At 43.5% G+C, this 26,933-nt stretch overlaps 1 non-coding gene across 1 annotated transcript; it reads right to left on the bottom strand.

The window, feature by feature from the left end:
• Nucleotides 1-18,773: 18,773 nt before the first annotated feature.
• On the bottom strand, nucleotides 18,774-18,892 carry LOC145408298 (5S ribosomal RNA). The gene has a single exon (XR_013898890.1). It is a non-coding gene; the product is annotated as a 5S ribosomal RNA (ribosomal RNA).
• Between the last annotated feature and the right edge of the window lie 8,041 nt (nucleotides 18,893-26,933).

Raw genomic sequence — 26,933 nt, 5'->3', positions numbered from 1 at the left:
GTGATGACCTGGAGCTGCATGATAACTGGTTTGATCTGGGCAATTACAGAATTAGTTCTTGCATATGAATTCGATAACACTGTGTTCAACGTTCTTCCATATGGCCCCACCGATATGTCACAGTATCACCAGATCTAAATGTGATACCCCTAGCGTATCAAGATATAAAAAGGGGGACCATTAGAGCCCGTGTCACGTGACTTGTAAGGGCTGCGGGGGATCAGCCCTTTGATGATGAGTTGTAAATTGACTATTGGACCTTGGGGATGGGCTTCCTAGCCTGTGCCCAGAGTCGGATGAAAGCAAAACAGTGACTGGTTGTTTAACCCACTGCATCACCAGACCTTCTAAATCCCTGGAAGTGCATAGCACTTGATTTGTTAATATTTACGTATACCACAGCACACGCAGAAAATTATCACGGCGTTATGAAAGTTTTAATTAACACTAGGAACACAGAGTCAAGGCCAGGCACTACAAAAAACGAATATACGATATTGTAGTCACGTGGTATTTTATTAGCATTCACAAAAATTTTAATCTCGCATCACCTGTTGAGTTGGGTACCTGTTACAAGATTTTTTGTCATCTACTGCTGAGCTTTAAATTGCTTGCTGTTTCCTTTTGTGCGCTAACAGAGGTGGACATAAACTTCTGGTGATAAGCACACTATAAAACTGAAGTATAAACAACCGTCTTTTGCCAAGAATGTTACAAAAGGTTGTGCTGCAGATGTGTTCCTTAAACACAGTGTTGCCAGTGTTTAGCATTAAATTCTTCAATCAGATAACGTATTTTTCATTTCATTTGTGGTATTTTCAAACGGTCTTATTCGGCCATAGAATATATTGTTCATGAACTTCCAGCACAAGAGGCATTTTGTACGTTGTATAGAACCGTCCGAGAGTAATAGGTCTAAACAAAATAGAACTTCACATTTTTTTTTAAACAACAGGTGTAAAAATTATTATCAACATTCCAACCTCTGATAATCTGAAATTCTATAATGAGCGAAGTTCTTGAAATAAAAGATTTATTTTACTGAAATCATTGTCAGCAATTTACTCACACATGTGAAAAATAGTACGGTAGCTAGTAAGAAATAATACCCGTGCCAGTTCGTGTTTGCTCAGGTATTATCAGCCTCATTGTACAGATTTTATTTTATTTTAAGTTATAATTTCATCTTACTGATGAAATGATAACATTGAAGATTGTATTTCTCCCCACACTAAAGGTACAGAACATAAACTTTGTGCATACAGAGGCAATAATGGAATCAAGGGCAATATCCAACTCAGTCCTGGATCATCTTTGAACATACTCTGGGTTTCATTCTCTCGGGGTATTTATTTTTTAAATAACAGAACAGAGGAAGGAAAAACAAATGAATAAAAAAAAAAAAACTAATGCATACACCAGATTATTGGTGTCCTCTGTTCATAAAATATCTGTAACAGTTAGACTTGAACAGCTGTAGGTTGAAGTTTTGAGGGAAACAACTCTGGGGAAGCGAGTTATAGAGAGATGCAGTTTGGGGAATGAAAGAATTCTGATAGGAAGAAGTTCTGCAATATGGTAATGTGACAGTCCAGTCGTGAGCGCTGCCAGATGCCCGTGTAGCACGAGGGAAGGCATGGAGAGGTGGCACAATGGACCCAACTTCGTCTGAGCATTTGCTATAAAAATATCTGTAAAATAATGCAAGGGAGGCAACATTCCTTTTTACTTGTAGGGGAGGTAATTATTAGTAATAGCAGGGTTATTAATAATTCTAACAGCTTTGTTCTAAATTTTGTCAAGTTGTTTTAATGCAACCTCTCCACATCCATTCCACAAGGGTGAGCAGTATTCAAGCTGAGAGCGCGCATGACTCATAAATTATAGCTAACCGCTCATCAGTGAAGAAGTTACGGACTCTGTACGATACATCTTGGAAAGAGCATATTACATCTCATGTGAAATCTACTTACAAGAAATTAAGTGTGTCAAGCCAACTACGTGCCTTCTTTACCCCTGCACAGATGTTGACTTTATACACTGATTGTATTCACCCCTGTGTAATGTACAACTATCATGTGTGGGGAGGCATCTCACATACAGCTCTTCCAAACAAGGTGGAGTTAAAGGCTTTTCGTCTCATTAACTCACCTCTTACTGGCTTCTTTCAACCTCTGTTTCATTGCCGCACTGTTGCATCTTTATCTCTTTTCTATCGTTACTTAAATGGTCACTACTCTTCTGAACTGTCTACTTGCATCCCTCCAACACTATAGCAGGCGCGTAGCACCCGTCTAGCAACCAACTTTCATCCCTTGTCTGTCAAACTCCGTAATGCAAGAGTTAACCGTTACTCCCAGTTCTTCATGTATGCAACAGGTCAACTCTAGAACCGTCTCCCTCTGTCTGTGTTTCCTACTGCCTGTGATCGCCAGTTTTTTAGATGCTATATGGTTAGGCATCTTGAAATAAACTGATTTTGAATTTGGCTCCCTGTTATCTTGTTTTTGTTTTGTTTTTGTTTTTTTTCTTGGAGGTAACGGTTTTGCGGGCTCCTGGCCTTTGGTTCCTTTTTCCATGAATACAAATAATGACTATGAAGTCAAGCTGTGTATGTGTGTGTCTCTCTGTGCGTTTGTCAGTTTCTTTCTTGTGAACGGTAATAGCTATCGACCTAATTATTATTGCATTAGGTCTGGGTAAGCCTGGAGAGTGTCAGAACCCCCCCCCCCAAAAAAAAAAAAAATAATAAAAATAAATAAAAAATAAATAAAATGGCGATCACAGCGATGCAACGGAGAGAAATTGTCGGAAACCGCGACATGAGAAAATGCGTGAAAATACTTTTTTCGACTATCTGGTCAGAAGCGGTCATTGTTGGCTCAATGACGGTATGGAAAGAAAGATAATGGTATTTCTGAACATTATGTGATGGAAAAGCTTCTAAGTAGCCCCACAATTTTTTCGGCGAGCACTTTTATATATATATATATATATATATATATATATATATATATATATATATATATATATATATATATATATATATATATATACTGTATATAGAGAGATGGATAGACGGATAAACAAGACGTCCTCTGGCACAAGGAACTAAAAATAATTCCTGTGCATCCTACCGTTCCATGCTCTCTGTCCTTCCCCTCTTTTTTATAAGTATACTTTTTTTTTTTTTTAAGTTTGACGTAAAATCGTAATCCCTCCATTTTAAATGCTGAGTTGTAACAGGAAATAGGCACTAGAGGATGGTACTATACATGAATAAGTTCTATGGAAAGGATGCTGTGTGGCAGTACTGTCTTATTCCAGAACTGAGCCACAGAAAATAAGCTACAAAACGATGCATACGACGTCTGGTTAAAATAACTGAACAATACCATCCCTCACATTGTACCTTCACCTCCTTCATGGTCTTTATTACACATCTATCATTTAGGCCTTCCACCTCGTTCTTGGTCCTCCTCTTATTTTTCATGACAGGTATCATCGCTCTTCTTGTTTATCCACCTTGTTTTTAGGCTTCTCTCCGTGCAGTGCCATTTTTCATCCTCCCTTTCCACCTGGAACATGATCTTTTTCATGGTGCACTGTTCTCTTTTGCCTTGTCCTTTTATCTCATTTTTGATCCATCTCTTTTTTTTTTTTCTTTTTTTTTTCTTTTTTTTTTTGATTACTAACATCCGTTATTTTGTCCTACCACCACTTTCTTGGTCTTTTTTCACCACAACACCATTCTATCCCTTTCTTTTGGTCGGCTTTATTTTTCACAAACACCATCCATCTCCTCGCCTCCATCTTGCCCATGATTTCCTTCTTGACGATGTCCTGTCTAGCCTCGTTTTGCTTCTCCATCACTTTCATGTTTTTTTGTTTTTTTTTATACACCCATCATTCTGTTTCTTCTTGTCATTTTTGGTCATCATTTTAACGAATCCACACCATCCCTCATACCATCCTTCCACTACACTCCTGGTTCTCTTTTCTATGATGCCCTACAATCTACCATTCCGTTTCTGCAACTTGTTCTTCGTCTACTCCTTTCTCCCACACCTACCACCCCTCGTCCCATCATTCCACCTTCTTTGTATTAAAAATTTATCCCGTGACGTCCTAACACTATGCTGGAGAGGGACGCCTTCAAGCAGCAGCACCGTGGCACTAATATGCCTGGGCGGTGGAGCTGCCGTTATCCAAAATTTCTCTGTCCTCTCCCTATCTCCCGAATGGATGATGGTGGACTGCAGAAAGGCAACCTCACCTTTGCAGTCCATCCTGATCACGTTCAGATGAGCCAGGGGTTGCAACTGCTACTATTTACTTCCATCCCTCATCCAATCCTTTCTCACCATTATTGTTCTTTTCCATGCCTCACTACCATCCATCATCCTATCCTTCCACTTCGTTAATATTCTTTATAATGCTTCATTTCCATCCTCCAGACTGTTCTTCCACGGCGTTATTGAATTTTTTATGCCTCTCTGCCATCTTTCATTTCCTCCTTCCTCCTCTTCATGATTCTCTTTCATTCCTTACTACCAATTTTTTCCAGTCTCTCTATTTCGTTCTTCTTTTTCTTTACTTTGCTGATCATATTTCATCCTATTCCTTCACCTCCTTTTTTTTTTTTTTTTTTTTTGTTAATGCCTCAGTGCCCTTTCACATCCAGTCCTTACACTTTGTAATTATTGCTTTTCATGTCTTCCTGTCAGCATTCATTCAGTCCTTTCACCTTGTTCATGGTGTTCATTTCTACAATACCCTACCATTCCTCAGTTTGCTTTTCGACCCCATTCTTGGTTTTCTTTTTCAAGACTCAGTGCCATCCTTCACCCTGCCCCCCAATCTCGTTCTTGGTCCACCTTTTTTTCTTTTTCCAGCAAACCCATTATCACTCTCATGCTGCAGCCTTCTAAAACGTCACATGTAAAAAAAAAAAAAAAGTTCCCCACACAGCATCACATTTAAAAAATTGTTCTGGATATCTTACGTCACAAGTAAAAAAAAAAAAAAAAAAAAAACTTCCCCTCGCATCATCACATTCCAAAAATTGTTCTGGATATCTTGTGGACCCAGGGTGGCAGTGCGGGTGACCACTACCACGCCCAGCGGTACAGTAATGATGTTTGCTTTAATCTCCACCCTGTTTACTGAGAGTCGCAGCCAGCCAACGATCACGTAGCCTTCCCCCGCCCTGCCGCTTCACCCGATCACATTCCTATTATTAAATGTGATGCGAGGGATTGCTGGTTAAGTCGGCGGGAATGGATGTTGGCACGAAAATGGAAAAAAATGCAGTGAAGAATATTTTGAATTAAATAAAATGGAGGTGGCTTAACTAGTTGAATATCAGCGTGCCTATCGGCCGTAGAGGTAACTAGGCAGATGAAGAGGGAATGTTTGCGACCTCCACCTCCTTCCGTTAGTTAATTTAGTTAGACTTCCTCACTGTGCTGAAAGCCTACTAGATTTGCTCGGTTTCTCTCCTCTTCTTTCATCTTTATTCCAATCGTGTGTCAGTTTGGTGCTATTCCTTCATTACTTTTCAAATTCACTTCAGACTTGGCCATTAAAGGCTTTGGGGGGATCAAAGTTAAACCATACAAAAGCACATGTTGGGAACCTACAGTATGTACTAATATGTTATATCTAACCTACAGTTTCCCTTTTTTTTTTTTTTTTTTTTAAATTTCGTACCATCACTCATTCCCATCGACTTTACCAACAAATCTTCAATACTTTATCATTTATTTGATTTTGCTCCTACTACAACCTATTGGAGAAAGGCATGAGAGGTGGAGATTGCAGAACCTCTCCCTCCTAAGTCATTAACAAAATGTGGTTATTTCTGCTCTAGTGAACCTTGTCAACATGGCACACTGCATAAAGATATGCCAGTGTACTGTGACTGCGTGGAAACCATCCAGCATTCCCTTGGGAATGTTGGCAATCTTAAATTATACAGTATTTACGTCCACCGGATAGACAAGGTTCACTAGAGCAGAAATAACCACATTTTGTTAATGACTTAGGAGACAGAGGTTCTACAATCTACACCTCTCATGCCTTTCTCCAATAGGTTGTAGTAGGAGCAAAATCAAATAGATGGTAAAGTATTGAAGATTTGTTGGTAAAGTCGATGGGAATGAGTGATGGTATGAAATTAAAAAAAAAAAAAAAAAAAAAAAAATGTAGGTTAGATTTAACAGTCTTGTAACAGCACACACCCCTCATCTTCTCTTACACCCCCTCATTTTCCCCTCATATCACACTATCTTCTCTTATATCCCCTTATGTTCCTTTCCGTTGGGCTCCTCCGATTACAGTCTTTTTTACCTTAACCGGTCCTATTGCTCCAGTACATCCTGTGGACCCTCCAAAGAAACGTCGGTTATGGCACTTTTGAGATGCTGATTGGAAGGCCCTCAGGGATTACGTCTTCGATTTTCCCTGGAATGATTATTGCCTCCATGGCCGGCAGCCATCTGAGAGTGCCTTGCTCAATACGGAGGTTATTCTGTCGGGCATGGATGCATACATTCCCTCATATCCTTTGACTGATGCAAGAAAGCCTTGGTTTAATCACGCTTGTTCTAATGCTGCCCACAACAAGGATAGGGCCTATAAAAGGTACGAGAGCCAACCCACCCCTGAATCACATTTTTTTTTTATGTTCCTGCCTGGAATCGTACTAAGTCTGCTCTTCGCTCTGCTAAAAATAATTTCATCTGTACTAAATGTTCTCAACTCTCCAGCTCGAATTCTTCCCGCTCCTTCTTTCACCTTTCCAAAAACCTTTCGAACAAATTTACCTAATCATCCTTCCCTCTTCTTTTCTACTCTGATGGTTCTGTAGCTATTTCTTCTTCTGATAAAGCAGATCTCTTCACTCAAACTTTCTCCTCCAATTCCACCTTATGCGATTCCGGTCCTGTTCCTTCATCACTTCCCCATTCTGACTTCCTATTGGCTGATATTAAAATTTCTTCAGCTAATGTATTTTCTGCCATCACTGGCCTCAGTACTAACAAGGCATATGGGCCTGATGGAGTCCTTCCTGTTGTCTTCAAGAACTGTGCTTCTGTGCTTACACCCTGCCTAGGTAATTGTCTTCGCCTTTATCTATCAACGTGTACCTTTACTTCTTGCTGGAAGTTTGCTCTCATTCAGCCAGTCCCAAAGAAGGGTGACCATTTCCAACCCTCTAACTATCGTCCAATTGCTTTAACATCCTGTGTCTCAAAAGTTTTCGAGTCAATTCACAACAAACAAAAAAATTAAAGCATCTTTCCCATCAACACCTTCTTTCTGATCGTCAGTATGGGTTTCGTCAGGTACGCTTCACTGGCGATCTTCTCACCTACCTTCCAGGCTCCTGGTCATCCTCCTTTCGGGACTTTGGCGAAAACTTTGCCATTGCACTTGACATCTCAAAGGCTTTCGATCGAGTCTGGCACAAATTTTTATTTTCCTAACGTCCCTCTTATGGTTTCTATCCTATTTGTGCCTTCATCTCTAGCTTCCTTTCTCGTCGTTCTATAGCCGCTGTTGTAGAGGGCCATCGTTCTTCTAGATCTATCAACAGTGGTGTTCCTCAGGGCTCTGTCCTATCACCAACTCTCTTCTTGTTACTCATCAATGACCTTCTAAGCTGTACATCTAACCTTATCCACTCATACGCTGATGATTCGACCCTTCACCTTTCCATTCGGTTCTCCTAACGTCCATCTCAGCAGGTTACTTCAACAAACAAGGGATGAGGTTACGGCACACCTAATGACTGACTTGGCTCGAATCTCTGACTGGGGTAAAAATAATCTTGTTTTTAATGCATCAAAAACTCAGTTCTTTCACCTATCAACCCGACAAAATCTTCCACAGGAGTACCCACTAATATCCAGCTTAATCCTGCATCATCCTTGAACATGCTTGGGGTTTCATTCTCTCGGGACTTGTCTTGGAAAGATCATATTACATCTCTTGTAAAATCAGCTTTCAAGAGATTAGATGTGCTAAGCCGACTCCGTAACTTCTTTTCCCCTGCACAGTTATTGACTTTATACAGGGATTTTATTCGCCTCTGCGTACAGTACAACTCTCATGTGTGGGCAGGCTCCCCACATACAATAGAGTGGAGTCAAAGGCTTTTGGTCTCATTAACTCTCCTCCTCTTACTGGCTTCCTTAAACCTCAGTCTCTTTGCCGCACTGTTGCATCTTTGTCTCTTTTCTATCGCTACTTCAGTGGTCAATGCTCCTCTGAACTATCTGCTTGCATCCCTCCACCTCTACGACTGTCGCGTAGCTCCCGTCTAGCAATAAACTCTCATCCTTTTCCTGTACAACTCTCTAGTGCAAGAGTTAACCGTTACTCCAAGCCCTTCATTTATGCAACAGATCAACTCTGGAACTGTCTCTCTCTGTATTCCCTACATCCTATGATCTCCGGTCATTCAAACGCAGTGTGTCCAGGCACTCCGAAATGAGCGGATCTTGAATTTGGCTCTCATTCGTATTGTTTTTGTTTATTTCTTGGAAGGAACGTTTTGCGGGTTCCTGGCCATTGGTTCCTTCTTCCTTGCATATATATATATATATATATATATATATATATATATATATATATATATATATATATATATATATATATATATATTTATATTTATATATTTAGCCCTCACTTTCCACTTACAACCTTCATCTTCCTCTTATTCCACTTCATCTTCCCCTTAAACCCCCTCACCTTTCCTTCATACCCCCTCATCTTCCCCTTATACCCCTCATCTTCCCTATATATATATATATATATATATATATATATATATATATTTTTAATAACAGAACGAAGGAAGGAAAAACAAATGAGTAAAAAAAATCCATGCACCAGACTACTAGTGTCCTCTGTTCATAAAATATCTGTAAGAGTTAGACCTGAACAGCTGTAGGTTGAAGTTTGGAGGGAAACAACTCTGGGGAAGCGAGTTCCAGAGAGATGCAGTTCGGGGAATGAAAGAATTCTGATAGGCAGAAGTTCTGTTGTATGGTAACGTGACAGTCCAGTCATGAGAGCTGCCAGATGCCCGTGTAGCACGAGGGAAGGCATGGAGAGGTGGCACAATGAACGCAACTTCGTCTGAGCATTTGCCATAAAAATATCTGTAAAGTAATGCAAGGGACGCAACATTTCTTGGTACTTGTAGGGGAGGTAGTTTATTATTAATAGCATGGTTATTAATAATTGTTCTGAATTTTGTCTGCTTGTTTTAATGCAACCTCTCCACATCCATTCCACAAGGGTGAGCATGAGTACTCAAACTGAGAGCGCACATGACTCTTATAAATTATAGCTAACTACTTGTCAGTTAAGAAGTTATGGACTCTGTACAATAATCCAAGTTTCTTTGAGGCGGTTTTAGCAAGTGATCCAGCTGAGAGCATTGTTAAGCGAGACGCTGAGAATTTCAATACTTTTGGAAATGGGAATATTTATAGCACTGAAGGTAATATACGATTCTGGCAATATCTGTCTATTAGTAAACTGTATATATATAGTTTTACTATCAGTAAATGAGACAAGGTTATTTTGTCCCCATTCACTGATCGTTGATAAATCTTTGTTTAAAGAGATGGCTGTACTGAGTTGAGAGATACAGATATCAGACTTTGTAAATGGATGTTGTAAATGGATGTCTGAGTGTGAATGAACTATGAATTGTTGAGTCATCTGCACATGAATGGATGGGATTGTGGGTAACAGATAAGAGATCATCAATATGAACGAGGAACAGGGTTGGTGCCAGAACTGATCCCTGCGGCACGCCGGCGTTAATTGAGTGAAAATTCGAATATACGTCATCTACTTTTACTCTTATTTTTCTGTTGTTGAGATATGAGGAAATCAAAGGAACAAAGGAGTTTAGTCCATAGCAAGGAAGTTTGGACAACAGGGAACGGTGCCACACTCATTCGAAAGCTTTAGAAATATCCATGGCTACTGCGTGAGTTTCTTCATGTAAGTCAACTGATTGATGGATGGTATGAGTCAGGAGATTGAGTATGTCAATGCTGGATCTTTCTTGGCGAAAACCATATTGTCTGTCACTAATTAAGTTGTTGGATTCAAGATGTTTAACTATGTGCTTATTAATTACAGTTTCAAAAACCTTACCAAGAGAAAATGTGACAGCTATTGGTCTGTAATCAGAGGGGTCAGAGGAACTTCCTTTCTTTGGAATTGGGTGGATATTGGCTTCTTTCCATGAATTAGGGAATGAAGAAGTACGTATGCAGTCTGAATAATTTAGCAAGAGCTGAGGCAAGTTCTGGGGAAAATTTTTTCAAAAAAATTGGCGGAATTCCATCTGGGCCTGGAACTTTGTTGATAGGTAAATTGTCTTGGATGGATTTCACGTACCTTCTCTGTATTTTAAGTGGAAGAATTTCCCTTATACCACCCCATCTTCCCTCACGCCATCTCATCTTCCCCTCACGTCACACCATCTCTCCTGTATGCAGCCTCCTTTTCTCTCATCCTTTTATCTCTCCTTATACCACCTCAGCTTCCCTAACATCCCTTCATCTTCCCCTCATACTATCTCCTCCGCTCATATACCTCATCCCTCCCCCATCAGCCACCCCTCCCTCTCTGCTAGCCCTCCGTCACAAGTGAGTGTCCTAGACAAAGTGTGCCTTCACTTGGTTGCGCGACCGTGGGTACAGATCTGTCACTCCACCCACTCCACTCTCTGCTTCACCCACTCCTCCCTGAGTCGCCGTTTTCCATCCACTACACTCACCTTGTTCCATCCACCCTTCCTTGAATCGACTCTTTTCATCCACTCCACCCACTCTACCCTCCCAGTTCCACCCTTATCACCTATCCTGCTCCACCTACTCCACCCACCCTGCTCCACCCACTCCACCCGCCCTGCTCCACTCATCTCTCCCAGTCTGCTCTTCGTACTTCTTTCATCCTATTCCACCCATTCCATCCATCCTGCTCCACCCCATCCCAACCATCCTCCTTTACTCACTCCACTCACCCTTCTCCCACTTCCCCTACCCTGCTCCTCCCATTCCACACACCCAGTTACAACCACTCCACCCACACTGACCAACTAGGTCTGATTCTGCCTCGCCTTTCCCTATCCCAACATTTCCCTCTTCTTTCATTTCCCTACGAATCGACCTAACCTACTCCATCCTATCTTGCCTCTACCTTTTGAGTCACCTCTTCCACCTACTGTTCTTCACCTTAAACTGACGTGCTTTTTACTATCCTACCCTACCATACTCTACCCTAGCCCTCCCTACCTTATTTTACCGTACCGTACTGTACTCTACCGTACATTACCCTCCCCTTTCTTGTGCTACCTTAACCTGCACTACCCAACCCTACCCTACCCTACCATTCCCTGTCTTACCTTACCCTACACTATCTCGCACTTCCCCGTCTCCTGCTATCCAGTCATTCATTCCGCCCACCTCTTCCCACCCTGATCTGATCTGGTCCACCCTACTATTCCCAACCTTGTTCTGTCGCTACCTATCCTATTACACTATCCACTCTGAATCGACCTGTATCACCCTACCCAAGTCTGTCCTCTCCCACTCTATCTCTCTCAATCCTTCCACCTTTTCCACTCACCCCTCTCCACCTGCACTGATTGGCCTCACCCTACTCAACTTTGCTATTTCTTGCCTCTCTCTCCCTGTCCAGTACCTTTTCCACCCTCAGTCGATGTACCCACCCCGCAGCTCCCCAACACGTCCGATCCTGTCCCGCTTAGACTGACATATTCCTCCCCGCCTCTCAATCGATTCGCCCCGCCCTATCCTAACATGCTCCGCCTCTCTTTGTCCTCTCCTATCCCTCCCCATCTTATCCTTCCGTCCATCGCCCCGCCCTATCCTATTCTGCCACGCCCCTTCATGTCCTGTCTTATCCCGTCTTATTCTACCCTTCCTCGTTCTTCCCTGTTTTACCCTGTCCCGCATCCCCACCTCTTATCTCGTTCCATCCTATCTTTTCTTGCATTATCCTACCACTTAGTGCCCAACCTACCCTTCTACGTTCTGCTCCCTCCCAGTTACGCTATCCTATTCTGCCCAATCCCTCCTTCCTCATCTAACCCTGCTTCGCTCCACTCTATCTTACCCTGTCGTGTCCCACCCTCTTCTACCTTGTCTCGCCTCTCCCTATCATACCCTGCCCGACCCCACTCCATCTTATCCTACCGTGCCCCGATTCTCTCTCTCATACCATACCTTGTTCCGTCCCACCCAATCCTACCCTACCCCGCCCTTCCTTATCCTACCCTGCCTCGGGCCACTCCATCCTACATTGCTATACCCCTTCACCTCCTCTCCTATCCTCTCCTGCTCCACACTATCCTACTGTGCCTTACTCCACCCCATCCTGGACTTCCCCACCCTATCCTATTCTGTACCACCCCATCCTGTCCTACCATGCCCCATCTTAACCTGTCCTACTCTGCCCTATCCCATCCTGTCTTGCCCTGCATCATCCCACCCTATCTTACCGTGCTCTGCCCACCTTATCCTTCCCTGCAATGCGCCACCCTGTCCTACCCTGCACAACCCCTATCCTACCCCGTCCCTACCCGCCCCTCTACTTCCTATCCTTTTTCTGTCTAACTTTTCTACCATGCCAACCCCTCCCTTCCTTGTCCTCTTCCTCCCTCCTCACCTTCACTCAGTCAGCCCCACCCAACTTGTCCCATCCTTCTTCCCTTCCACCCTCTTCCACTCGCTTCGTCCCGCCCTGAATCGACCTGGTCTATGCTACCACACCTTCCCGCCCCGCCCCTGTCCACCCTATCCCCCTCTTGGTTTTGCTCCACGTAGTTCATCTGTACCTCATATTGCCTTATCTAACCCTTATACCGCTTTATTTCTTATCCATCACCCTATGTCCCCCTCGTACCACCTCATCGTTCTCTCGTGCCACCTTATATTCCTCTCACACTCCCTCCTCCTCCCCTCACACCCCTGTATCTTTCCCTCACAGCGCCCCATCGTTCCTTTACACTGCCGTATTCCTCACACGTCACTCATCTTCCCCCCGCGCCATCTCATCTTCCGCTCACTCTATCTCATCTTTCTCTCATGCCACCTAATCTTTCTCTCACACCACCATATCTTACCCCCACACCATCTCAACTTCCTTTCACATCACCTCATCTTTCCCTCACACCACCTCATCTTACCCTCACACCACCTCATCTTTCCCTCAAACCATCTCGTCTTCCTGTCACACGCCCTCATCCTCCCCTCATACCAGCTCGTCTTTTCACACCACGTTATCTTTCCCTTGCACCACCTAATCTTCCACGCCAGCTCTTCCCCTTACACCAGCCCCTCATCCCTTCATGTCACTTCCTTTTCGCTTCATGCCATCTTGATTCTCGGCCGTCACCTGATGTTACTCTCACACCAGCTAATCTTTTTCCCAGCTATGTTATCTTTGCCATATCATTCTCAATTCCCTTTATCTCTGTCTGCTAGCATCTTAGCTTTCCTTCATACAGATTTACCTGAGCCTTATACCACCACATCTTTACTTAGTGTTCCTATGGTCCCATATCCCCCTCATTTAGTACTGTCGAAAACAAATTCACATTGTTGGCTCAGTTTGGTCTCAGAAGGCGTTAGAACATCTCTGAAAAACGAAAAGGAAAAAACTAGGAAAAACTTCAGAAAACTTAACAAAAAACAAAAAAAAATCTAGATCTCGCCATCAATTGACTCAAATTTTATCCTTACTCATTATGAGTTGACCTTTTCTTTACGTCACCTCATACAGTATATTCCACCTTCCTGGGTAAGTTTAGTTCCTACCTCAACATTCTCACCCCTATCCTGTGGTCTCTTTCCCATTTATTAGGTCGTGTTCTTGTTTCCGTACGAGATTTTGTAACACCCCTTTCTCAGCGATTGATTTTCCAATTACTTCCGTGTGTGTGTGTGTGTGTGTGTGTGTGTGTGTGTATCTATCTATCTATTTATATATATATATATATATATATATATATATATATATATATATATAGGTATATATATGTATGTATGTGTGTGTGTGTGTGTGTGTGTGTGTGTGTGTGTGTGTGTGTGTGTGTGTGTACGAGTGTTAATGATGCAAGTCATATAGATGTTAAATATATGTAAATGTACTGTACATGAAAAAACAGACTCCTTCAATACAGTGGCTTTTTATCCCGGTTGTCTCCAGGCGACTCTCTTAAGCTTAAGGTAGATTTACAAATTGGAAGTGCTTGTTTCGGTCTATGTCAACTCCTTTCTAAATAGGAGAGTCCTCTGTAGGGGATGATGTAGTACTCGTATGTTAACAATAATAATACACTCTATCAAGATGTCAGTGTTAAAGGGGTTCAGAATTAATATTCAGAGCAAATTGGTATGGTAGAAATGATGTAAAGTCTCTGATGTTAACAGGAATGTGGTTAGTGGTTATATACGAAAAAGTGAAAAAAGTGGTTAGCTCTTATATCACGGTACAACACTCATTCTGCAGATTAGTAAAGGAGCCACTGATGCTCTTCTCTCATCCTGGGTTTTGCAAATGATTCTTGGAAACTGGAGGCTTTGCTACCCCTTCAAGCTCTCAGTTCTAATTTCCTTCAGCCAAAGGATGTGATTTTCTTATTTTGTCAGTTACGTTCCTATGATTTTATTGAGCTGAAGAGAGGTTTATCGTACTGGAGGAATTGAACACAGCAATTCATTAACCTGTTCGGTGTAAGAAGTCTCTCCTGTGTTGAGAAAAGTCCTGTAGCAGCACGATTGATATGAAGACTACGTACTCCTGCAGAAAGGGTTAACACCTCTTGATCGGGACAATACTACTATTCTGTTCTAGTAAACTCCAATTGTTTAATTTAACAGAGTCACTATAGAAAGCCGAGAGTGTTAACATTGTCAATATTAACCTTTTCATGGTTGGAACAACTCAAACCCTCTATTCCAGTTCACTCCAACAGTTTATCTCAGCTGGGAGTGCTTAGAAGCTTGACAGTGAACACAGCAGCCTAAATGTTAAAAGTTATCCCCAATAACATTCTTATGGGTGGAACGAACCAGATCCTCTGTTCCAGCTAACGCCAGGAGATATTATTTTGTTGAGAGTAAGTAGGGCAACCCGACGGTTAATTACTTGATTCCATGTCTCCTCATCCTCTCCTCTACGTGGTGTTTGATTCAGCTCCGTTCAGTGCTACACTACCCCCGTTTCATCCTCCTAACCTTTCCATACACCTTCCTTCCCCACCTATCCCACCCACCCACACCTGCCCTCCCTTCCACCTGTCTCACCCATCCACACCTACCCTCTCTCACCTACCCAACCCACCCTCTCCTGCCCTCCTTTCCCCAACTCTCACTCACATGCATCTGCCCTTCGTCCTATCTATTCCACCCATCCACTCCTGCCATCCCTCACCTGTCCCACCCTCCCACACCTGCCCTCCTCCTAACCTATCACGCCGACCCATAGTCTGTCTTCCTCCCACCTATCCAACCCACTCACACCTACTCTCCTCTCCCCACCTCTCACCCACACATACCTGCCTCCCGTCCCATCTATCCCACTCATACTCTCTGGCCCCCCTACACCTATCCCACCTACCCACACCTTTCCTTATCTCACCTATCCCCGCTCACCTACACCTGCCTCTCCCCTCACCTGTCTCACCTACCCATTAGTCTAGTCAGGTCATGTTTTGTCTGTTCTATTCTACCGCCCTGTATCATCTTTTCTTGCCATTCTTCCTGTTGTATTCATCTTTTGTATCATATTGTATCCATCCTGCTTTATTTGTTAGATGGTTCTTCTATCCTGTTTTGTTCTTATAGTCTGTCATTCATACTCTAGCTTTTCTTCATTATCATTCCTCTTCTATTCATTTCCCTATTTCCTGTTCTGTGTATCCTTGTCAGTCTTTCTCGTTATTTCCAGTTCTACGGTTTCTTTTCATACTTGCTTTATCTTGCGTGTTCTATCCTGTTTTATCCTTCTTTCTCGCTTCTTCATATCTTCGTACTATCTCTTGTTTCCTCTGTTTCATGCTATTCCGTTTCCTTGGGTCATCCTCTCTTTTCCTTCCCTACCATTCCCTGAGTTTCTCTTAAGCCATTCAGTGTGATGACATCTTTCTTCTTGGCCAGCACATGCTGCCCTTATTATTTGTCAAGTTTTCGTGCTTGGTTTCTTGTTTAATTGTTGCAGGCACTTCTACCCTTCAGAATTAACCAATTTTGACCAAACTTGGACACAGTGACCAGCCTACAACCTAGTTGTGTCCGCAAGGACTTGGTTCCTAGGCAATTTCTCGTTGCCTAGCAACGGCCGAAAACCACTTTTTTTATACTTTTCACATTTTGGGATGTAGAATCATTAGTAATGGGCGTAGAAAGATTTCAGTCCACTAGGCGTAATCTTGAGGCTATTCCCTATAGGACGTGTGCCATCCATTTTCCTCTTTCTCCTGTTGTTTTAAAGTGGCAGCCCTGCGAAGATTGGCCTCAGCATCCCTAGCAACCAGTACCAGTTTTCAAAAATTTCTCCCTAGTTCCGCAGCAGCTCGATAAAACCGAATGAAATTTTGCATGCTTATAGATATTGGCTAGTACTAAAACTTTCTATTTTAGGCCTATGTGGTACGTTGGCCAGGTCAGGGGTCAAAGGTTATCAAATATGAAAATGGTGAGAATAGCTAAAATCACGATTATGCTTCACTTCCAACTCTAACATATGGAAGTGAAGCTTGGACGTTGTTGGAAGGACACAAGTCAAGAGTGAGAGCAGTGGAAATGAGTTATTTAAGAGGAGCCTGTGGAGTCACATGGAGAGACAGGCTGAGAAATGAGGATATAAAGGAGCGTTGTGGTGTGGATGTGAATGTGATAGGAAGCATTAGGAAGAACACACTGAGGTGGTTTGGCCATGTGGAGAGGATGGAGAATGAGAGACTGACAAGGAGAGTGTATGTGAGTGAGGTGGAGGGGGGAGAGGGAAGGGGAGGCAGAGGATGAGATGGAGGGATGGGGTGGAGAGGTACTGTATATGAGAGAGGGGGGTGTGAGTTGGGAGCAGGGCAGTGAGATGGCTGGGGACAGGGCGACGTGGAGGCGATTTTTGGTGGCCACCCCGTACGGGATTGAGACGTCTGGCAATAGACAGATAGATAAACAATTATGTTCGCGCTAAATGCTAAGGCTCCGGTGATTATTAAGCCAGGGCCTTGATTGTTGGGTGGAGTACCTCAACACAAAAATGACACTGTGTGTTGTAATTCGCTTCCAGTCGGTGGTAGCGCCGCCTAGAATTTATACCTTTGGTGGGCCATTCCGCGAATTTCAAGTTCATTAGTTCCACAGTTGTGGAACTAAGGAACTTGGTGGATGGAACTGAATGAAAATTTATATGACTATAGACGTTAATCAGTACTACAAGTGTGCTTTGTGCATGCATGACCTATATCCGCCAGGTCAGGGGTCAGAGGTCATCAAGCGCAGAAAATATGAAAAATGCTAAAATTACCACCTTCCTCGCGCGAAATGCTAAGGCTCTGAAGGTTAGTGACCTAGGGCCATGAATCTTGGATGGGATATTGTCCAGAACTACCTTCTTATAGGACTGAGCTTTGGTCCCGAAACTTACTTCCGGTCACTGGCAGCGCTGTCAACAAGCAGAGTTGAGAGTGATTTTACAATTATTATTCGTACCGAAACTCATTTCCAGTCGCTGACATAGCTTGGTCCACTTAGAGCTGGCCATCGTCGCCTACCAGCTAATTTTTAGTACAATTTTGCTATCTCCAAACGTTTATATACAACTTAGGAGAAACTTCTTTTTAGCTGGAGAGGTTAGCAGTATCACTCAGTAACCCTTTCAATACAGGAGGCATTTCATTACTTAAAGATGAACAGATGGAGGAAATAGGAATATATTAAGCTTATAGGCTGTCCGTGTAAAGGGATTAAGGCATATGTTATGGCGATGTCTTCTTGATTACTTTTATTTTTCCTTTCTCCTGAGGCATATATTCGGTGTAAGGGAGGCTTTTCGAACTAAATAGGGCAGATAATGCCCTCATTAGCTCCATTAACATACGTTTCCGAAACTAAATAACATCTTCTAGATCGGAAGAACGATACTAACAAGGAGAGATTGTGATGATAGTCTCTACTAAGGCGTATTTTATTCTTGCCACATTCAGATGATTTTATTGTGATTAGGAGAAACTTCTTGATCTTTAAGGGTTAGGTACAACGTTGATGGACACCTCCCTCACTAGAGTTAAAAATAATGTTGCCTGAAATAGTCCGGTGGTAAAAAGAATGTAAGAGACGTCATAGGAACGACATGGCTGAAGACTAATCTACGAGTGGATTTAAGATATATCTCTGCTAAAAGAAATCTGATTGTACTGTCAGTCATTATGTCAACTTCCGCGGAGACAGACTGTCCATTCTAAAGGTTGGACTGGCCCGTACTATCGTCAGCCTTGGAGAATCCACTTCCGTACTATACATCATTCACCTAACCAGGCTTAGATCAGAACATCAACAAGCCCTCGTCAGTTACCAACCTTTATGTCATCATCATCATCATCATTGCCAGACGCCATGTATCCCAGACGGGGTGGCCAATGGCTTAGAGTTAACTGTTTTACAGGGAGGGGCACTAATCCTCCACCAACCCCACTGGACACGTAGGGATGCCAACAGCATCTGGTGTTCCCAGGCGGTCACCCATCCAAGTACTAACCAGACCCAACGTTGCTTAACTTCGCTGATCGGACGGGAAGCGGTGTACTCAACGTGGTATGGCCGTTGGCTTGGGGAAATTACTGATTACACGTGCCCTGCTTTGTAGAATATATGTAAGTCCACACAGCATACCCCACATTATGAAGCACTGTACAACACAAACAACACTAAGACGCAGACATAGCCTCAGCCATATAGGGAACCCATGGGGCGACCCGATAGCGCAGTTGCTTACCTGCGGTCGACGGGTCTGGGGGGCCAGGTAGGACTGAGGTTGAGTACAAAAGCAACAACAAACACCATCCATCCATCTTAACACCTTCACACAGAAAACTTAATCTTGTTTTATCGGGACTGCTATTAGACGATATTATTCAGCTTAGGATAGACTTTTCGAAAGGAGGTTAGCTTATAGTCTAAATTACCTACCTTAGTAACAGATTTATTTTGAAAGGTGACTAAAATAAATTTGAGATCATAAGAAAAATATTTGTAATCGAACTGAAGAGGCAACTTGAAGGAAATTTTTCTCCGTTGCATATAATTTCCCGTAGCTCAGTGGCGGAATAAAATGGTACTGAGGCCCCACGTCTCTATTGCATTTACCAGTGACTGGCACCATGCTCCAGTGTTAATTTTTTCTTAGAGTTAAGCAGTGAATACAGAGGAATGGCAATTTGTAACCAAGTAAAAGTGTACAAAGTGTTTATTTTTTGCTGCCTTTGGAAATCAACGTTTCATTATTTTCTCGTTTTTTTGGGAGACTCCTTAGCACTTCCTTACTAGTTTATCTGTAGCACTTCTAGAGTGCATAGTAAAGATACTCAGGTCCTTCCAGTAAGTTGCAGATGAAGTGACACAGTATGATGAAAAATATAGTACGTAGGACAAGTAGTTCAGTCTCTATGAAAATGAAATAACGTGAACAGGGATGAAGTGTAGGTTTTTTGGTAAACAAGCTATAATACTGATGAGTTATAGACCTCTCTTTAACAACAAAATTCTATAATCAGTCTCCTTTCATCGTAGCGTACGGGTCAGAAGCCTGTTTCCTAGCAGTTTCTTAGAATGTACTCTTTGGTGTGCTAAGAGAACAATGGAAAAGACAGTGTCAGGTATCACATGCAAGCATATTAAGACAACTACAGCTTCTTCGATAGGAGAAATAGCAAAATTAGAAGAAATAACCTCATAACCGACAGCTAGATAATACCATGGGCAGGTCACAGTTTCAATGATTAAACTGGAACTGAAGAAAGAAAGAATGATGGACCAAAAATTCAGTAATGAAGTGAGAAGAAGAGGTAAGTAGTGAACCAAGTGGAGAATAAGTCTGTAAATTTGAGAAACTGGAATAGAACAAGCTGACAACTAACAGGATAGGGTGAAGAAAGTGAAAAAGACCGTCATTTTTCAGTCGACTGACACAGGCAAGTGACGACGAAGGCGATGATGATGATGATGATGGTGGTGGTGGTGGTGGTGGTGATAATGACAAGGAGGAAGAAGAGTGGGGATAAAAAACTAGGAATCATATTGCTTTACTTGTTACCCTAAGTTTCAGAGTGACATTTCGAACTGAACCTGAAGGTAATGCTGACAAAATACCAATTGTGATGTTCTTAGGGTACGTGTGAGAAAAGAATTGTACCCGAGGCAAAATACAGGTATATTCGTGATGGAAAGTGTACACAACCCTTTGGTAAGTTGGGGTCATTATATTTTTTTCGTGCAGTACTGTAAGTATACGTTCTGGCGAGCCCCACCATCATTGTGCCCTCACCCACACGCTCCACAGTCAACTTTTTCTCCTCAGAAAAAAAGTGTGTATGAAATCTTCGCTAAATATTTTCATTCGCTGTTTTTCTTGCGTCACTAAAACCTATTCAGAAAATCATGGAATTAAGACTGCACTTCGGGAGTCATGGTTCTTGCTTTATGCAAACGTTGATATGCAGGTGAAATTGTTAAATTTAAAACAAACTACATATTCACGGCTAGAGCACAAACATTTACTGCGATAAACGTAGAACACGATTAAGAATGCAAACTAAATGGAAGTAAATAATATTATGAAGGTACAAAAAAAAATACTAATACAAATTTATATTTTGGTTAATACATAGATTTTTGCTAGTTATGAAAATAGAGCCACAAAACTATGTCTATGTAAAACATAAGTAATGATATGCTATGTTGTCACGTAAACAGCCTAATAAAGCTACGTAGTGAAAACAGGAAAAAAACATGTAAACAAATAAATAACCATCATAACCCATTCAGTCCCTGTTTTCCACTAATCATGTCCATTGAAGAGATTTCTCATGTAAACACAGGGAAAAAATTGTGGTGTCATTCTCTCCTATGTGGAGATTTTCATTAAAAAAAAGTCAAAATAATTGTGGATTGTGTCCACTTGTGTCATGGCGTACTTCTTCATGGAAAAAATGACAGTAATGGTATGTTGTGTTCTGCCTGTGTAATACTGAAACTCATCACACAAACACTTAGTAATGATGGTGTGTTGTATCCCTGTATCTAGTGACGAAGTTCCTTATTAAAAAATATAACATAATTGGTGAGGTTTCGCCCTACAAAAACATAACAGTAATGGTTTGTTCTTTTCTTGACTCTAGTAGTGAAGTTCATCATACAAAAACATGATGATAATGGTGTGTTGTGTCCCTGTGTCTATTGGTGAGGTTTCGTCCTACAAAGACCGATATCAGAAGAGAGCGGAGGTAATGGTGAGGTGGTGGGCTTTGTGACTCTCTTGTAGGGGTAGCCATCAAACACCTCAATCTCCTTTCGTCTTTGCAACCCACCTACACCCACTCACCCCCCACCCCCCCACACACATTTTCTACACCCACCAGCCCACTAGTCACCCAATAACCAGTCACCCTCCCACCTATCAGTCACCCATCAGTCTCTCACCAGTCACAAATCATTCACCCATCCACCCACCAGTCACAAATCATTCACCTACCTACCCACCAGTCACAAATCATTCACCAACCCACCCATCCACCAATCACCGACCCACTTACACACACATCCCTAAATCAGTTCAATCACACCCAACCATTCAGCTCCCTAACCACTCTTCCATATATCCATTTGATCACCCATTAGCTATTGACTTATCACACGCCATTCTTCTTACTCACACTATCAACCTGTTCCCCTCATGTTCATCCGTCAGTCATCCACATACTCGTACCCATTTTTCCCGCTCATCGAGATCTGCTTTTACTCACCCACGCATCATCCCAACTCCATATTCATTCACCAGCTCACTTATCCAAAACAGTCACTTATCCAACAAATATTTTATTTTCACACTCATCTATTAAGGTTTTCACTCATACTCCCAGCTAACTTTTCATTACCTCACCCATCAGCTTCTCTCATCATTCTTCCCAGTTCTCCTCTCTCTCCCTAACTCATTCACTCACTTACCCAACAATTGTCCCACCCACTCACCAACTCAACTTACAGTCAGCTAACAGAGTACAAATCAACTCATCCGCTACACTCGAAAATTCAATCATCCAACAAACCTTTCATATATCCACCCACCAATCCTCTCAACCGACAAACTGTATCCACTGGCCTATCAACCATCCATTCATCCCTCATTTCATCACCTTGACATTCATCCTTCACTCTCCCATTTTCAGCATCCACACCCACCCATCCACCCACCCACGCATTCAGCTTTCCGTGAATAAACCTATATTTACTCACCAATCAAACACTCACCCATCCATCTACATCCACCGACCCACTCTAATAGCCAAGCATCCAACAAAGCTTTCATTTATTCATCCATCAGTCATACACCCACCCCTCCGAACCTAAAACTTCCTACCCACCCACACATACCGCCACCCACCTTCCACTATACACCTACTCTCGCCCTCAAACCCACCCGGCCATCTGCACCTCCCCACACATACACCTACACCCAACATCCATATTCTTAACTCCCAACTGACCCACAAACCCAGCCACCCCAAACCACCTTTCATTTGTTTGCCTATCCACGATCTAACCACTCTTTGATTCTCCATACCACACATGTATCCAAATGCCCACTCATTCTTCCAAGCATCCATTCATCCAGGAAACCTTTCAACTACCCTCCCATCTTTGATCCCTCTACCTACCCACACTCTTTCACCCACACCCTCCAACCCAAATTACCCACATGCCCCCACCAAAACCATCACACCCGCTCAAACATCTTCCCCAAGCAACTCAATTGGCAGTCCATCAACCATCTACCCACCCACCCCCACTGGCACCCACACCCTAGTACCCACTCAACCATCTAATTCATTTATCCACCTATCAGTCCTCCCACCCACCCATGAACAGTCAAAACTACACCCACATTCAAGTACCCACAGAGACACCCACCTTCCCACTCACCTAGCCACCCACCCACTAATTTCTCATTTAACAAACATCCACCATCCCACCCACCAGTGCATCCAGCCATCCTCACCCACACATGCACGTAAGCATCCCCTCATCCAACAAGCTTTTCTTTTATTCACCAAATTCTTGTCCATCCAACCCTTAATCCTCTCACGCACCTTGTCATTCCCGACCTGTATCCATACATCCACACACCTACCTATGCATGCACTCAAAACAGCCCACCTTTTGCTCACCCAACAGTCACATACTCATCCGCTCATCCGCACCCAAAACGAACCATCCCAACCCATCCTCCTATCCACCCAAACATTCACTCCTCTGACAAACCTTTCATCTACTCTCCCATCGGTCATTAATCCACCCACCGACACACCCACACCCACATATACCTGCCCACCAGCACTTACACCCACATATACCTACCCACCAACACCTACACCCACGTATACCCACACACTCAAACTCATAGCATCCATCAAGCATCCTCTCACCCATCCATTCACATCAACACTTATCCATCCACGCACACCCACCCACACCCACCCATAGCTTCTCGTCAGCCATCCACCAACCCACCCATGGTTTTCCATCGGTCATCCACCCACTCACGCACCTACACTCAAACTCATCCACCCACTCCATACCCAGCCACCCTTCTCTCACTCGCATCCGCCTAAGCAATCACGCATCCAACAAAACATACAATTACCTTAAAGTACCCCTACCATTTATCCACCCATCCATCATCCACCCACCCACCCACACCGACCCACCCGGCTCGGCAGTGTTCCAGTCGGGCGCACACCACAAGTTAGGGCGAGTGTGTGTGTCTGAGGCGCATCCCAACGCCGCAAAACTTGTTCCTGTAAATACCTTGCATTTTTTCCCTCCGCTGAACATACTCCAAGCCCTCACTACTTTTTGTTTTGTTTTTGGTGGTGAGGGTTAAGAGTGTGTTCACCTGATGGCTTGAACAGTTAGGTGATTGGTGTTCTGACTTGTTTATAAGTGACTGATACCTCAATATTTTTTTGTCTTTAAGTGAGAGATCATTAGTGTGTTCACCCATTGGCTTGAAAGGTTAAGTGTCGTGTGATGTGTTCATAAACAACGGGTATGGTAGTTTCAATCGGCAATGATCAAGGGCTATCACACCCACTAGTTTGAAGAGTTAGATGGCAGGTGTTCATGGGTGCTAAAGTTATAAATTCCCTATTACTCTTTTTTTTTTTTTTTTTTGATAAGTTAAGCGTTAAGAATATGATCGTCCGATGGTTTGAACGATGAGATGATGGGTGTCCAGTGGTGTTCAGAAGTGATGGGTACGCCACTATTCTTTTATAATCAGAACCAAGAATATGTGAACATGAAATTTTGAACACATAGATGAGGGGTATTCAGCGCTGTTCAGGATTGACGGTATTAACTGTTTTTGTGGTAAGGGTCAAGGTTGTGCCTATCTGATGCTTTGAACATTTAGGTGACAGGGATTCAGGGGTGTTCAGGAGTAATGTAAGTTGGGAATTATTAGAGATGGTGGCATTAATGTTCAATGATGCATGTTGGGTGTTCAGAAGTGACAGGTGTTTAAAACAGTGCACAGAAATCACTTATGATCAGAATTTGAAGTTGTTCAGATATTTTAAGATGATTAGATGGGAGTTCAGTGCTATATACTGGATGTTCAGACGTGACAGTGACTCTACAATGACATGTGTTCACAGCTGTTTTAGTAGTGAGTGGGTATTGATATGTTATTTTTTTTTCAGAGGTGATGAGCGTTGAGAGATGAGAAAGGGTTTGATAATTTTGGGTACTGTCTTTACAAAGTTGATTAAATATTCAGTTGTGTTGGAAGTTAGGAAGTGACAATTATTCAAAATAATAATAATAAATATACGGTATTCCGAAGTGACAGGTGTTCGAAATGGTCTTCGTAAAGAAAGGAGGAAAACAGGACTTGTGAAGTGGGGTGGAAGGGTGGGTGAGGGTGGGAGGCAGGATATGTGAGGGAGGGAGGCAGGGACGGTAAGGGTGGCAGGCAGGACAGGTGAAGATGTGAGGCTGAGCAAATGAAGGAGAGAGGCAGGTCAGGTGAAGGAGAGGCAGGACAGGTGAGGGAGAGATGCAGGGCAGGTGAGGGAGAGAAGCAAGACAAGTGAGGGAGGGAGGCAGGACAGGTAGGGAGGGAAGTATGACAGGCAGGAAAGGAGGTAGGACAGATTGTAGAGGCAGGTGTAGAAAGTAGTTTGGGAGGCAGGTTAGGTAGATGAAGCAAATGAGGCAAGTTGAGGAGGCAGGTGAGGCAAGTGAAACAGGTGGAGGAGACAGTTAAGAGCAGATGAAGTACGTGAGGCAGGAGGGGGAGGCATGTGAGGCAAATGAGGCAGGTGAGTGGGGCAGGTGAGACAGGTGAGCGAGGAGGGTTGGGGAGACGGGTAAAGGAGGCAGGTTAAGTAGCCAGGTGAAGGAAGCAGGTGAGGGATGTAGATGAGGCAGGCAGGAGAGGAAGGCAGGTGGATGAAGGAGGCAGATGAGGGAGGTAGAAGGGGAAGGTAAGTGAGAGAACAGGTGAGAGAGACAGGTGAGTGGCAGGTAAAGGGGACACATGAGAGAGGCAGGTGATGGAGGCTGGTGAGAGAGGCAGGTAAAGGAGGTAGGCGGGGGAGGCAAATTAGGGAGGGAGATGACGCTGCCATGTGAGGGAGACAGGAGGGAGAGGCAGGTGAGGCAGACATGTGAGGGAGGAAAGTATGGGAGACAGATTAGGGTGCCATGTGAACGATGTAGGTGAGGGAAGCAAGTGGGGAAGGCAATTGAGAGAGGCAAGTCTGGAAGGGAGATGAGGGAGGGAGGAGGGTGACAGATGAGAGAGGCAGGTGTGGGAGGTAAGTAAGTGGGAGAGGTTGGTGTGTGAGGTAGGTGGGAAAGGCAGGTGTCTTGATTGAGGTAAGTGGTTGATGAAGGTAAGACAGGTCAAGAAGGTAGGTAAGGGAGACAAATAGGGGAGGCAGGTGAATGAGGCAGGTGAAGGAGGCATGTGAGGGAGGCAGGTGGGGAAGGAGGGGGAATGAGGTCAATGAGGTAGGTTGGTAGAGGAGGTAAGTGAATGAGGCAGGTGGGAGAGGAAGGTGAGGGAGGTAGGTAAAGGAGGCAGGTGAGGGAGGCAGGGGAGGGGGAAAAAACGGAGAAGTCTGGAGAGAGGGGAGACAGGGGAGAGGGGAATCAGGGGTGGGGATTAGCAGGTCGAAAAGGCAGGGAGAGGCAGGTGAGTGAAGTCGGTATTTGAGGCAGGTGAATGAAGCAGAGGGAGAGGAGGCAGGTTGAGGATGTAGTAAGGGGAAGAAGATGGGAGGAAGGTGGTGGAGGCAGGTGGGAGGCATTTAGGGATAACCAGGTGAGGGAGGCAGTAGGATGGCAGGAGAGAGGCAGCAGAGTGAGGCAGGTAAGGCAGGAAAGTGGGGGAGGTACGGGGCGAGACACGGGGGAAGGCAGGAGAGTGAGGCAGGTGGGGGACCGGGTAGGCAGGTAAGGTGGACAACATACCTGGCAAGTCTTACTCTCCAGCCACACTCCTAGTACTTTGTTCCTGTCGACTCCCTTCTCTTTCCAGCATTTCCTGACTCACTTTTATTCTCTTCCAGGTTCCCCCTTCCATTC

Source organism: Coenobita brevimanus, chromosome 76, assembly GCF_032717465.1.
Source record: "Coenobita brevimanus isolate Jiangsu-jjx chromosome 76, ASM3271746v2, whole genome shotgun sequence".
NCBI classification, from domain to species: Eukaryota; Metazoa; Arthropoda; class Malacostraca; order Decapoda; family Coenobitidae; genus Coenobita; species Coenobita brevimanus.
This window is presented reverse-complemented; position numbering and strand designations above follow the sequence as displayed.